The 10,000-nt window shown below is 41.2% G+C and overlaps 1 protein-coding gene across 2 annotated transcripts in view; it reads right to left on the reverse strand.

The window, feature by feature from the left end:
- LOC143282474 (uncharacterized) overlaps positions 1–10,000 on the reverse strand; it is a 28,347-nt gene that overhangs the window by 14,940 nt on the left and 3,407 nt on the right. The window contains exon 2 of one of the 2 annotated variants that reach the window (XM_076588125.1): positions 628–741. The exons of the other annotated variant lie outside the window; for it this stretch is intronic. The gene's annotated coding sequence lies outside the window, so the exon portion shown is untranslated. The remainder of the gene's footprint in view (positions 1–627; positions 742–10,000) is intronic. 2 annotated transcript variants of the gene reach the window in all.

The raw sequence follows: 10,000 nt of genomic DNA on the forward strand, positions 1-10,000 counted from the left end.
AAACATCAGACGAAGTGTGGATATGATTCTGTTTTGTTTTTTTTGTTTTTTTTTTTGTTTTTTTTTTCCATTCACTGAAGCTTCCGCATCGCTGCAGAACTTAATAGGATGGTAGATCCAATCTTTATCCAGACCCTGTGATCTTGGTTGCTTATTGAATATACGAGCTATACGTATGCTACATCCGTCAAAATAATTATCGATCTCGTCCTAGAATTATTACAACAGCGCAAAAGTGCAGATAAAGAATTTTTTTCAAAGACTAAAACTTCGGACTGGCAGTGTTAAAAATTATCATATTATGTTAATTTTGGCAAGCTTATATTGTGGACTTTCCTCTTTTTTCTGTCTTTCTGCCTTTCAGTGTGTGTGTGTGTGTGTGTGTGTGTGTGTGTGTGTGTGTGTGTGTGTGTGTGCGTGTGCGTGTGTGTATGTGTGTCTGTCTGTCTCTTTGCCTTTCTGACTCAGTGTGTGTGTGTGTGTGTGTGTGTGTGTGTGTGTTGTCGCGTGCACGGTTCCTTGATTTTGTATGTTTCTGTTTTGTGCGAGTCTGTTTTATTGTACAATCATTCCAGGTTACAACTCACATATTCGATTGTTCGAACATATGACAGGCTAAATACCGACCTTCCGTGGGCACAGTTGAGACCTTGTGCTTACTTTAGACATCAAGTGATAAAGGCCATGACGTTATCACATATCTGTGTGGGTTTCAGCTCGGATTTCGATAGAATCCACGACCTGAAAAACCAACAGATATATGACTAATATGACTTTTGATACATTGACCTGGAAGACAGAGAATTAAAAATAATTCATGACATTTTCACGAAGTTTGCTTTGGAGTGAAAGGCATTTGAACCCGAGAGTCGAAGTGGCATGGCGCATGGACATGAAGAAAGAAAGAAAGATAACAGAAAAGAAATATGAGGTCTGGCACGTTCCAAATACCATTTAAAGGAGAATACATTTGCAAAGTTTTCAAATCTGTTCACACACACACAGTCTACGATTTCCACATTTTAGAAGTGTAAATCTTATAAATAAACCGATACTAAACGTTGAGACTCTGCACGGTCTTCTTCTTTTTTGTTTTTTCTGATTTTGACATGAGCTTTGTTCTCACACGTGAGCCAGAAAATATTTTGTAAACTATGTACACACAATGTCTTCTAAAAGTTCATGTTTACAGTATATTTGTGTCAGCTATTATTTGCTTATTTTGTCCTTTTATAACCAAAATGACCAAGCACGAAACTCACATTGTTACAATATATGAACGAAACTGATAATTGTGAAACATAATCTTACATTGAAGATAAGCTCCTATGTCTTCCTCGATTGGATGGAAACATTGTATTTCTTGAGTTTCATAATGCTGGTGTCGTTTTGCATATAATTTTGGACATAATTCCCCAGAGTTGAAACTGTTGCTGTTTTTAATTTATAAAATATTGCCTCACTCTGCAAATTGTAGGTCGAGATACGCTGTGTTGAAGACACATTAACTGCTCAGTTGTATTGTATGAAATTTCAGAAGCATACATGACCTCAGCACGCATTGCTGATCATACACATGTTTATCGAGCGGATTTAATTTCATTCGAGACAGTCTGATGGAGGATCGATAACACACACACACACACACACACACACACACACACACACACACACACACACACACACACATTTCCTGACTCATCAGCGAATTTGCAAAACACAGAATAGCATAGCGACTTGTAGGTCGGGATATGCTGTGTTGAAGACACATTAACCGCTCAGGTGTATGGTATCGTATGAAATACAAGCATGCACGACCTCATCACGCATTGCTGATCATGCCCGTGTTTGTTTACAGTGTGGCTTTCGTTTCGTTCCAGTCTGATGGAGGATCGATAACACATGCAATGGTTTACCCGCAAATTGAATAGGTCCGATGAATGAGTCAAGATACGTTTATCTTCTGTTTGTTTGTTTGTTTGTTGTTTTTTGAAAGACATTCTGCCGTGTGTAACAAGAAGTAATATCGCGAGCAAACTATGTCCGGGAGGTGGGGCTCGGGTGGCTTGGCTTGCGGTCAGGGCCGGGAGTGCGCGTGGGGAGAGGTGGTGGTGTTAACATGCGCGTGCATGTCTGTGAATGTGCGTGCGTGTGCAAACCATATCAAAACAGCACGATAGCAACAAATGTTATTGAACCAACTACATTGAAATGACATGTTGTGTAGAATAAAAACATGTAAACAGTGTAAGTATGAGCCAGCACACGAGCTACCCGAAACCGTAAGTACTAAGAACGAACACTTGGCGATGAGAAAAATCACAGAGTAAGACCCTGCAATTTAGATTCCATTACAGCGGCCCCACGTTCCGGACACTATCAATGAACTGATCAGACACGGCAGAGATAGCATTTGAATGGTAATGATCTCGTTTAATCTTTCAACTCTGCCACAGATTGATAGGGAAGTCTCAGCATTTGGCTGTCTGTACAAATCACATCGTGGATATTGTTACTGCGAAAATGACCTGACAGCCGTGTGAACTGTGTCAGAATTTTTGCTGCTGTCTCTGCTCATGTGGAATATATTTTGTGTTTTGTATACAGACGAATGTGCGTTCGTTTATTTTACTATCACGCTTGTAGGTGATGAAGGTGAGAGGGGGAGGGAACATAATTATCTTTTCCATGGTGTGTGTGTGTGTTTGTACGCTCACACTCATCCATTCTCTTCTTTCTTTCACACTCATCCATTTCCTTCTCACTCTCTGTCTGTCTGTCTCTCTTCCCACGCCACTCTCTGTTTACGTGTGCGTTTGCATGCGGGCATACAGTTGTGTGTGTTTGTGTGCGCGTGCGCTCGATTCAAACGAATAGTATAATGCACAGATAATGTGACAGACATAGAGAGAAAGCGAGGAGGGTGGGTGGGGTGGGGTGGGGAGGGAGTGATGGGGTGGGCGTGATGGGGGTGGCGTGGAGCTAAAGAGAGTTCACCAAAGTACACCGGGTATCCCGAACCATGAACTTTCCCCACGTTCTCATTCATTATTATCGAGGTTGGAATGGAATACGGTACAATGCCCCTTTTATTCGAGAAAGTTGACTCTACCGACACGAGTTTGACTGGAAACCATTCACCGGGACATTGCGAACACCTTTCTGCTTTGGAGGGAATTGAGAACTCAACCACACAATATCAATACCTCTACTCGAACATCACGAACATACACAGACGCCGACGGAACACACACGAATATGATGATGTGTTGGAAAAGGGGGAAGGGGGAGTACTGTGGGTTGGTGACCAATGGAAGAAAAACCGTCAAGTACTGAAATATTGCTGCTATAGGATTCGTATTGCTTTGAGGTTCACCTTTTATTGATTCTTCTCCAACTAACTGCCTTTTTTTTCATTGTTGTGGATTGAGATTTTTCATTTCTTGGTATATTTTCTTTTTCCTTTCTGAGTAAAGGTGAACGTACGTACTACTGAGTGTGTTGAATTCTCTTTCAGTTCTGCAGATGAAGGGTGGTTCGGGAAAGTGTGTGGGGTAGAGAGGGAAAGGAAGGGGTGGGAAGTTATGGAGAAGGAAGAGAGACAGAGAGAAGAAACACACACACACACACACACACACACACACACACACACAGAGAGAGAGGATGTGGAAAAAAGGGCAGGATGTAAATAAGCTGTGTAAGTTTATTCCTTTACCCTCAATAAAGATCATTTTGACCTGACTTGACTTCACACACACACACACACACACACACACACACACACACACACACACACACACACTTTTGAAATAGTACTCTTATGCCAATGTGTTGGGCACGAAAATATTTTCTTACCAGTTTTTAAAGACAATTTGATTTCTTGTCATCAACAAGACTCGCATTCAGAAATTAAAGAAAATGAAAACTACGGCTGGCGCTATTCGTTTAAAAATACATAAAGATATCTATCATTTATTACCAAGAAATTCCGTGATACTCTTACACGATTTCGACTTAGAGTGTGCGGAGCTATTCTGTCCACATATTGATAGGGACTCATAAAAAGGCAGACGGAGGGAAGACAGAAAAAACGATGGACCGACAACGTTGCAGAATGGCCACGAAAACCATTTGCAGAGACCCACGATTCGACACACAACAGACAAACCTGGAGGAATCTGGTGAACAGTTCTTTTGTGCAACACCCCAATGACTCTTCACAGAGAAGAAGAAGGAGAAGAAGAAGAAGATACATAATTATATAGAGCCGTGGTCAATAGCAGTCTTTCATTTAAATCTGACACGTTGGAGTAATTCATTTTTCAAGCCTTGGCTTGAAATACCAGGCCTGTTATCGTGTCGACGATCGGTTTGACAGTTCGTGCTGACTGTCAAAATGCATGAGGCTGTTATGCAGTTTGTTGAAAGGGACCAGGATTCGAAGCAGTGTGACAGATCTTCTGTTCATTTAAAATGATTGTGGTGATTGGAATTCTCTGTCTGTCTGTCTGTCTATTTGTTTTTTTCCTGGGTCTGTGTCTGTGTGTCGGTCTCTCTCATTCTGTGGTAGTCTTCAGTTTTACGTCTTTATTCAAGTTAAGCATGTGCGAGCGCTTGCGAGCGCTCGTGTGTGTGTGTGTGTGTGTGTGTGTGTGTGTGTGTGTGTGTTGCGCGCGCGCGCGTGTGTGTGTATAATCTCTTTGTCTCTGTTTCCTTCTTTCTCTTTCATCTCTAAGCAGACAGACAGACACAGATGAAGAAAGAGAGAGAGCGGAGAGAGTGAGGGAAACACAGAAAAAGAAACACAGAGACACAGAGACTCAGTGCCGTTATTGCCTGATCGGTCCATTCTTCTCATTTTTCTCTCTCTCATGTCAGCAGGGTCCTACCATTATGTTTCATACGTCAGCCTGAAGCCCCAGAAGAAAAAGACTCTGATTCAGCTTCATGGATCGATCAGAGAATGACAAGTGACAGATTGGATACCGATCATGCTATTTCACTGGCTGGTTAATTCATGTATGGTCTGTTCCTCGAAATGGTCTGTGATCACAGACTCTGGGGAAATCAAAATGCAACGAATAAATTTACGCTTGTCATGACAGTTGTCACATGTAAAGAAAAGGTAAGACAAGAGAAGAGGAAAAAGAAAGAACGGTAGACAGAGAAAGAAAAAGAAAACAAAGGAGGGAAAGATACAAATACGTACACAGAGAGAGAGAGAGAGAGAGAGGGGGGAGGGAGGGAGAGAGAGAGAGAAGTCAAAGTCAAAGTAAAAATATTTTAATGTCAGGCCTCTGGCCCATTACATGAGTGATGGCATGTTCTGTGTACAGAGGAATGTTTACATATTTGTAGCTTGCATCCGTACATTCATTGCTTTGTGAAGGAACCTAGACAGTCTGACTAAAACAGATTCATTAGTACTAGACATAAGTAAGTAGAATTTAAACATCGATGGATTTCGATAATACTTTGGCTGAATAAATTCATTTCGTATTTCATTATACTAAGGACACATAAGCAAAAAGTTCCGATTCTAGCATGTTCAGTTGGCAATAAGAGCACCATTCAGAGAGAGAAAGAGAAAGCAAGAGAGAGAGAGAGGGGGGGGGGGGGGGTGAATGGGGGGGGATGGTGATAGAAATGGTATTTTGGATCATGTCTTACTGTTTGTACAGCAGGGTAGTAATCATGGTCCTTTGGATACTTATATTTTTCCCTATGTGCGCGCGCACGCTTGTGTGTGTGTGTGTGTGTGAGAGAGAGAGAGAGAGAGAGAGAGGGGGGGGGGGGGAGGGAGAAAGGGAGAGAGGGAGAAAGTTGGACGATTCTAACTTCTCAATTGCACAGTGTGAAAGATCGCGACAAATCAGTCCGACAGCAAAACAGTCTGATTTTTTGTTATTGATAGAACATACATATAACCGCCCCCTCCTACCTCCCCCAAAATGAGCACATACACATATCTGAACAAAACGCCCATTGACGGTGGCTGGGCAAAAACATTCGTCATAACCTATCACCCGGTATTCTTCAACTCACGAAGAGGCGTGACTTTTAACAATGCATCGCGGTCTCCGATTGGTCAGACTGACTGCCAGAGTTACAGTAAAAGTATCGCTGGAAAAGCTCCAAACTTATTCCAGCCATAGAAGCAGCGACAGATCCCTGATTGATATTCTCTTATTTGAAACAGTCTTTCATTCAACACCGATAAGAATATATGAACAGAAAGGTGACTGAAGAAAGGGAGAGAGAGTTCTAGGTTTGTTTTTATGCTTACTGATATGGGATAAATCTCTTTGCATGACAGGATTCTCTGTATTATTTCAAGTAGAGAATCAAATGGCCGTGGTTTATTAATGCAAAGACCATAGCCCGATATGAAGAGAGAAAGAAAGTGTGTGTGAGAGAGAGAGAGACAGAGAGAGAGAGAGAGAAGGAAAAGGAGAGATAGAGAGGAATGTACACACTCTCTTTCTTCCGCCTCTCTCTCTTTCACACACACACACACACACACACACACACACACACACACACACACACACACACACACATTTAACTTAAAAACAGGCTGCTCTCGTTCAAACGATCACTCTCCAGGCCAACTGTGTGATTTAAGTGTACTTTAATACCCGTTCGCAATAAGGAAAGAGATCTCTATGCCTGGGATATTTTTCACACAGTGTATCGTTAACCACAATCCTCACACGTAGATAGTTTTATTATGTGGTTATATTTTACCTGGCTTTTCAATGCATTAACTCTTTTTCATTCGTGTGGACCTGATACTCAAGTTCAAACGAAATCTGTATGTAAACAACGTGAATATTATACTTGGGAATTTCTCTTTCTTTCTTGGTGTTTTTTTCTTCTTATTTTGTACTTTCCCGCTCTCCTCTCTCTTTCCTTACAGTTTTTCTTTCTTTCTTTTACCTGGTTCTTTCCACAAATTGTTCGTGGAGGTATATGCTTGCACGATGGGGTGTGGGGGGTTAGGGGCAGGTGACGGGGACCGCGTGGAGGAGGGCGGAGGGTCATAGGAATGTTAGCGCATGTGTGTGTGTGTGTGTGTGTGTGTGTGTGTGTGTGTGTGTGTGTGTGTGTGTGTGTGCACGCGCGTCACGCAAGTGAATACTCTTCCATATTTGATTAATCGCACAGTTACATAGATGCCAATTCTATCATGGTGTGTCTTTGTCTGCCGGTCTGCCTCCTCCTCTATCATCTGCCCCTCTGCCCTCCCCCTACCCCTGTTTGGTTGGAAATTATTTTTCACCATTTTCAAAGCTGAATCATTTATTTCAAATTTAGGAAAGGGGTGGGGGAAAAAGTCATCCAACCCGTGCGAACGGATTTCTGGGTTTTTTTTTTCCAACTATAGGGTTCACAAAAATTTAAGGACCACTTGGGAGCTTGCACAGTTTTCTTCCTTTGGACAAGATGAAATGATGAAGAATTTTCAGCAAACAGCGGTATATGTAGCTAATGTAATTAGCATCACTGATAACCAGAAATGCTTTTTTGCGCGTACACTTACATTTAAAAAAGAAGAAGAAAAATCACACCTATCGTTTATAAACCATTGAATCATTGTGAGTTTTGCCTGAAACATTAACATTTTCAAACGCATTTTTAATGCGGTAAATGGTGAATATCTGCGTGAAACAGCCAGTTGTGTGTTCGGTGATGAACCAGTGGAAGACCTCATGCAGCATGCATAATTTTAAGCATTTCTCGAGTTTTTAACATTTCATGAAAACATACATGCTTTTATGAAGAGGTCCTTAACTTTTTGTGACCCCGCACCCTTTATTTTTGTTAATTTTTATTTTATATATATTATTTTAAAAAAACAAATTTTTTTGACCGAAGAGTTTAGCAAGTGTAAGGTCGTGCATTTAAACATGAAAATATATTGTTCCATTTTTTCCTTCTTTTTCTTATTCTTGAAGGGGGCGGGAGGGCGAGGTCGGGAAATGGGGTGGGTAGGGGCGAAGAAGTCAACAAATAAACGCATGTCAGGCAAGCCTGTGCTACGATGATTTATTGTCATACACGCCAGACTGAGTACGTGACAGTTCCGGTATGTACGTTCACTCTGTCAAGTCGTGATGATAAGAAAGACATTAAAACGTCAAGTCAATAGCTTTATATTGATATTGGTTGAGTTATCAGTTTGCTTTAAAAAAACAAAACAAAAAAAACAACAACAGATTTTGTTGAAAAAAGAACGTTCCTGTCTATGTTTCTTTCTGCTGTTTTCTTGTATTTCTCTTTATCACTCTTGCTGTCTTTGTATCATACATAAACACACACACAGACAGACACACGCACACGCACATACGCACACACTTAAGCATACACACGGGTGTGCACGCAAGCACGTCCGCATACACACGTAAGAGAGAGAGAGAGAGAGAGAGAGAGAGAGAGAACAGAAATTCTCTCTCTCTGTCTCGCTTTTTTGTCTCAAAGAGAAAGAGAGAGAGGGGGGAGACAGACAGACAGAGAGATTGACAAACACACACACACACACACACACACACACACACACACACACCACAGATTGTTCACTGATACAGGCCAGAGGCCTCCATAAGGGAATATACAATAGAGTCGCTCATTCACTTTGTTCTTCATTATGCGACACGTACGCTTCGCCTCTTAAGTGCTTTATACAGATAGACAGTGAAATCTGTGACGGCCTTTTCTTTTGTTGGTGAAAATAACAAAACAGATATGAACCGGCAAAGGTGTTGAATGTATTTAACTGAGATAAACATAACAGACAGACACCGAGATTAAAAAAAAAAGAAGAGAATAAGGACAAATACTTGAACGAACGAACGAAAACAGATAAAAAGAAGGGGATAAAAGAAAAGAAAGTGGAACAAATAAAAAGGAAGAAAGGAAAAAGAGAGAGAAAGAATAAAATCGTGAAAAAATCAAAGGAAAAGAGTCAGCGGAAAAAAAAGACTGTTATAAAGGAACGGAGGGAAAAAAACGGGTTCAGGTCCCAGTCAATATTGGTGCAATCTTTCGATGGTACTTTTTAATCACCTGTGAACGCTTGTAAGCACAGAAATGGAAATAGAATAACAGTCTTCCATAACTCTTGGTCTGTGATCCGAGTTCCCAGGGATTCGTCACCCATGCTGTAAAACGTGCTGTTTCCTATCTACCAGTCTTGTAAATCAAGTTCACGCAGGCAAGCACGCACGTGCAAACACATTCGTACACATTGATAACCACACACACACACACACACACACACACACCACGATCTATGCGCTGCAATATTCAGGACACTTAAGTATTAGATGGAACATGTGGGGTTTCCTCCCTCATGCAACCAGATGCGCCGGTAGTAAATCACACACACACACACACACACACACACACACACACACACACACACACAAGCGCGCGTACACACACAGATATATATTATATACACACATTGACACACGCACAACAAACTCACACTCATTTTCTCTCCCCGCTCCCTCTCTCGTTCATTCTTTCTCTCCTTCCCTTTCACTTTCTCTCTTTCTTCTTCCTTCTTTCTTTCTCCGATGCCTTCACACAAACAGACACACATACACGCGGACACAACCATGCACACACGCAAGCAAGCGCACATACGCACCTACCACATTCAGTTAGTGAACTATGACTGCAGTGCCTAGAATGGATCGAGGACAGGTTGTTACTATCAGGCGGACGAACATGCATTCTTCGCTCCTGTTATTTGTTTCTAAAATATTCATTAAAAACCAACAACAAAAAACACTTAACTTTTTCCAAAGCGTTACACCACATTCGAATGTCGTTACTTTTGTATATCCTGTCTGATATTCTGAGAAACTTTTTTTATTTTTTATTAGAAAATGACTGCGAATGCCAAACACATCCGACTTCCGTTAAATATGTTTTTATACAATTTAACAATGGCGATGTAAAATATCTTATTTCTATACTTTGTAGAGAATAC

Source organism: Babylonia areolata, chromosome 5 (assembly GCF_041734735.1).
Source record: "Babylonia areolata isolate BAREFJ2019XMU chromosome 5, ASM4173473v1, whole genome shotgun sequence".
In the NCBI taxonomy this organism is placed as follows: domain Eukaryota; kingdom Metazoa; phylum Mollusca; class Gastropoda; order Neogastropoda; family Buccinidae; genus Babylonia; species Babylonia areolata.